General features: G+C 41.9%; 1 long non-coding RNA gene across 1 annotated transcript; it reads left to right on the plus strand.

Moving 5' to 3' along the window:
- The first annotated feature begins 436 nt into the window (after nt 1–436).
- On the plus strand, nt 437–5,066 carry LOC120931122. The gene is made up of 2 exons (XR_005747826.1): nt 437–3,594; nt 3,759–5,066. It is a non-coding gene; the product is annotated as an uncharacterized LOC120931122 (long non-coding RNA).
- Nucleotides 5,067–5,917: the final 851 nt, after the last annotated feature.

Genomic DNA, 5,917 nt, shown 5'->3' on the forward strand with positions numbered 1-5,917 from the left:
TCCCGTGGCCGCATCCCAGTGCGCATGCTCAGAATCACGTCGAAACAACTGCCTAAGATACGTCGAATCACTGCCTCCGATGTGAACGTAACCTACGCCTAGCCATATTCACGTACTACATAAACAACGTAAAATACGACGGCTGTATTCCCTGGTCCATACCTTTGCATGGGTTGCGCCTCATATATGGGGAATAACTTTACGCCGGACATACGACTTACGCAAACCGCGTATATTATGCGCCGGGCGCAAGTACGTTCGTGAATCGGCGTATCTCCCTCATTTGCATATGTGCATAGAAAATCAATGGGAACGGCAAATGCGCCCGGCATAACTATGCGCCCACGATACGACGGCGTAGGCAAGTTACGTCGGTCGTAGGAAGCCTATTTTTAGGCGTATCTCAGATTGTGGACACGGCGCACAGATACGACGGCGCATATTTACACTTACGCGGCGTATCTCGAGATACGTCGGCGTAAGTGCTTTGTGAATCCGGGCCTTTATATAAGCCACTGAAAACGACTTGAGATGGGTCGAAATGCTTACGATAGATGAAAGCCATTATTAGATGCCATTTATTTGTATTTGGATGATGCTTCAAGAACTTGGAATATAACACAGATCCAGATTGATCTGACATGCACTCTACTGGTAAGATCCGGGTTTATGGAGGTCGTTGGCGCGGTGGAATAATCCTGTTATAAGTGAATAGGACACCATGAAAACACATTGAAAACCCTAAATGCTGTACCATTGATGAAGAAAGTTTGAGAACTTGCATCAGACAGTTGTTGCCAAGGTTCCTGAAATTTAAAAGGGTTTTATGCTAGTCTGTTGCCAGGACATTCTCCTCCATGGGCTTCGGTATTGATTAATGCAGCACATCCCTGTCACCATAGCTGTGCTGAGAAGTCAAAGGAGGAGCTGGACTACCTTCTGTGGCTGGCAAAGTACTAGTCACAAGGAAGTCTTCTCATAATAAAATCTTATAACGTATAATGTTAACCAGGAGAGAGAGAGGCAACCCTGGTGGCCAGGGGTTTGGAACTCCTTGACTACCCAGAGTGGCAAAGGGCAACAGGAATAGCAGGTTTGTCTGTACAGGTTGAGCTCAGAGATAAATTCCACATACTGGTACTATGAGCCAGGAGTAAACTTTCATGATCTGGGCCTGAATGCAAGATTAATACACCACATGGATAGTGTAATTATATCATCATGCACTTTTGGTGATGCTATCATGTTTTACATTCATTCAGGCCTCCACATACGATCCTATGGATAAGTTGGCTGCAGATGGCCTCCATTCACTAAGGCCTCGTTTCCACTGAGCGAATCGGTTCGGGTTGGTTCGGTACGGTACGCTATTTTGAGTGTTTCCATTATGAAAGCGGTCCATACAACCGAACCATACCGCACCATTCAGGGTCCTGCTTCAGATTTGGGGCCATAGAAAATGGTAGGGTTCGGTTAGGGCAGAGCTACTGGCGTCACACAATACATTCCACTGATTGGCGGACAGAAAAATGTCAATGCTCACGTCAAAAGAAAGCAAAACAAACACCACGTCGCCGTTCAGTCCAGATAATAGGTCTGACTGGCAGTGGAAACGCTCACCTGAATAGGCCGGACCATTCTAACCCTTCCAAACTGTACCGACCCAAACCATTTCGCTCAGTGGAAACGAGGCACAAGTGTAATTTAAAACCTTAAACACATGGATTATGTGGAAGCATCTCTCTTAGCACAGGAGTTAGAAGTCCCAGGTCATTCCTAGCCTTGTGGGCAGATGGTAAATAATTGAAACCACTTTAGGGGCCTCTTCATATGGTCCTATGGATAGGTTGGCTTCAAATGGCCTCCATTACATTCACACCTGAGAGTTTTGTAGCTTGAAGCTTGAATACGCTCAACAAGTAAAATCCCACTAATTTCGATGGCCCCTGTTCACACTCAGATGCTGCCCTAAGAGAAATGTGCCTCCACACAATCCATGTGTTTAAGAAGGTTGAGGGTTTTCTAGCTCGAAGACTTGTTGTGTGTCTTTGAGCTAGATAACACTCAACCTTCTTAAACATGGATTGTGTGGAGGCATCTCTCTAAGCATAGGAGTTGGTAGCCCCAGGCCCTTCCTAGCCTTGTGGGAAGATGGTAAATAATTGAAACCACTTTAGGGGCCTCCACATATGGTCCTATGGATAGGTTGGCTTCAGATGACCTCCACTACATTCACACTTGAGCGTTTTGTAGCTCAAAGACTCTCAACAAGCTAAATCTTATTCATTTTAATGGCCCCGCTTTAAGCTCAAATGTAAACACAGGGGCCATTGAAATGAACAGGGCTTGTTACTTACTTGTTGAGTGTCTTTGAGCTAGAAAACGCTCAACCTTCTTAAACACATGGATTATGTGGAGACATCTCTCTTAGCACAGGAGTTAGAAGTCCCAGGCCATTCCTATCTTTGTGGGCAGATGGTAAATAATTGAAACCACTTTAGGGCCTCAACATGTGGTCCTATGGATAGGTTGACTTCAGACGATCTTCACTAAATTCACACCTGAGAGTTTTGTAGCTCAAAGACTCTCAACGAGCTAAAACCCATTCATTTTAATGGCCCCACTTCACACTCAAATTTGAACAGGGGCCATTGAAATGAACAGGGCTTTGCTTGTTGAGCGTCTTCGGACTAGAAAACGCTCAACCTTCTTAAACACATGAATTGTGTGGAGGCACGTTTCTCTTAGGACAGCATGTTGAGTGTCTTCGAGCTAGAAAACGCTTAACCTTCTTAAACACATGAATTGTGTGGAGGCACGTTTCTCTTAGGACAGCATGTTGAGTGTCTTTGAGCTAGAAAACGCTCAACCTTCTTAAACACATGAATTGTGTGGAGGCACGTTTCTCTTAGGACAGCATGTTGAGTGTCTTCGAGCTAGAAAACGCTCAACCTTCTTAAACACATGAATTGTGTGGAGGCACGTTTCTCTTAGGACAGCATGTTGAGTGTCTTCGAGCTAGAAAACGCTCAACCTTCTTAAACACATGAATTGTGTGGAGGCACGTTTCTCTTAGAAAACGCTCAACCTTCTTAAACACATGGATTGTGTGGAGGCACGTTTCTCTTAGGACAGCATGTTGAGTGTCTTCGAGCTAGAAAACGCTCAACCTTCTTAAACACATGAATTGTGTGGAGGCACGTTTCTCTTAGGACAGCATGTTGAGTGTCTTCGAGCTAGAAAACGCTCAACCTTCTTAAACACATGGATTATGTGGAGACATCTCTCTTAGTACAGGAGTTAGAAGTTCCAGGCCATTCCTATCTTTGTGGGCAGATGGTAAATAATGGAAAGCACTTTAGGGCCTCAACATGTGGTCCTATGGATAGGTTGACTTCAGATGATCTTCACTACATTCACACCTGAGAGTTTTGTAGCTCAAAGACTCTCAACGAGCTAATTCCCATTCATTTTAATGGCCCCACTTCACGCTCAAATTTGAACAGGGGCCATTGAAATGAACAGGGCTTTGCTTGTTGAGCGTCTTCGGACTAGAAAACGCTCAACCTTCTTAAACACATGAATTGTGTGGAGGTACGTTTCTCTTAGGACAGCATGTTGAGTGTCTTCGAGCTAGAAAACGCTCAACCTTCTTAAACACATAGATTGTGTGGAGGCACGTTTCTCTTAGGACAGCGTGTTGAGTGTCTTCAAGCTAGAAAACGCTCAACCTTCTTAAACACATGAATTGTGTGGAGGCACGTTTCTCTTAGAAAACGCTCAACCTTCTTAAACACATGGATTGTGTGTAGGCACGTTTCTCTTAAGACAGCAGTTCGTAGCTCCAGGCCATTCCAAGACTTGTGGGCAGATGGTAAATAACTGAAACCACTTTAAGGCATATCCCAACCTAAACTTAAATGTGCTTTGGCTAGAGGCCAAGTACACACTATGGAAGGATATGCCTTGGTCATTTTTCATCCTGGAGGTTTACAACCACTTGAACATTAAACCACTTATAATGGAAGACTATTCAGTATTACTGTTGAAGGAATGGACAGTGTGCCCTTGTGTGAGGCTTGAGTTCTCCAGCGCATTTAGGTCAGGCTGAAATCACCAAACAAGTTGCCTTTATGCACTTCAGGTGCAAAAAAAATAAAAATAAAAATCACAGTTCTATGTAATGTATTTTCGGAATGCACTGACAGTGCTCTATGAATTGTATACAGATTAAACCTACTAGAGCATTGTGGCCACACCACTGCAAAGACCAATGCCTCACTGGCCTCATTAACCATCGGGCATATCCTCTGTTTCTTTGAAGCTTTGATTCTGAGGTTACGTTACACATTAGCCTGGAGGTCTTATGTCCGTTCACTGCCCTAGGCTTCTTCACATTCCTTTTTTTTTTTTTGCTATGTTCAGGGATTTATTATGTGTTTTTGAGGGCAAAAGAAACTCCCATTATATTCATAATGGCTGACCATTAGCAGCATTATGATGTCACCGGGTTTTACAGTTTCAGCCCTCTGATTGGTCACAGGCTTGGTACTCTTTTTTTTTTTTTTATTACTGCATGACAACTCGAGACTTTTGGACGGTGCTACACAATACCTTTCTGTGTTAATGTTCCCATTTGTATGCACTCTGTGAGTGCCTCACGACCGCTACAAAAACTTTTTTCTTTTTTTTAAGTTCTAGACCATTAGCACCCTCCCCGTTTTTATTGAGGTTTGTATATTTAATGAGCATCCTTTTCTCTGTTACAGAAGTCTCCCTAGTGTAAGTGTTTTTTTGTTTTTGTCGATTTTTTTATGCCTATTGGACTGCAGTCTTTTTGTTATTTGGTGGGACTTCTACCCTTAACTGGGAAATCATGCTCAACTTAGACGAATGGCCACAATCCTAATAAAACAGTGGCCTGCATCCACCAAAGGTCAAACAATAAATACGTTTTAAAGGCATTATCAGTGTTTAATAATCATTTGATTATTCAGTCTGAATATTGTTTATAATCTTTATTATTTGATGCAGGGAATAAATACAAATGAATGGGATCACTAAAAGCAGATTTGGCCGAATTATTGTCAATCAATTCATTGTGTGACATTGAATAATGTGTCTTCTCATTGATCGTCTTTCCATGGCCTGATGTCTGTTAACTTATCAGATCATTAACATAAAAATATCTCATGCACATCCCCGCAACACGTGAAAACTGGTATCACACGTCCACCAAAAGCTATAAGATATTACTGTAAATATATAACATTAACCACCTCAACTCCGGGCCTATTCTGGCACTTCTCTCCTTTATAAATCATAGTTTTTTGCTAAAAAATTACTCAGAACCCCCAAACATTATATATATATATATATATATATATATATATATATATATATATATATATATATTTTAGCATACGCCCTAGGGAATAAAGTGGCGGTCATTGCAACTTTTTATTTCGCACGGTATTTACGCAATCATTTTTCAAACGCATTTTTTTGGGAAAAAAAAACGGTTTCATGAATTCAAAAAATAACAAAACAGTAAATTTAGCCCAATTTTTTTGTATAATGTGAAAGATGAAGTTACGCTGAGTAAATAGATACCTAACATGTCACATGTTAAAATTGCGCACACTCATGGAATGGCGCCAAACTTTGGTACTTAAAAATCTCCATAGGCGAGGCTTTACATATTTTTACAGGTTACCATTTTAGAGTTATGGAGGAGGTCTAGTGCTAGAATTGTTGCACACGTTCTAACGCACGCGACGATACCTCATATGTGTGGTTTGAATGGCGTTTACATATGTGGGCGGGACTTGCGTGTGTGTTTGCTTCTGAGCGCGAGCTACCGGGGACAGGGGCGTTTAAAACATTTTTTTTTTTACTTAATTTTATTTATTTTTAC

Source organism: Rana temporaria, chromosome 3 (assembly GCF_905171775.1).
Source record: "Rana temporaria chromosome 3, aRanTem1.1, whole genome shotgun sequence".
NCBI classification, from domain to species: Eukaryota; Metazoa; Chordata; class Amphibia; order Anura; family Ranidae; genus Rana; species Rana temporaria.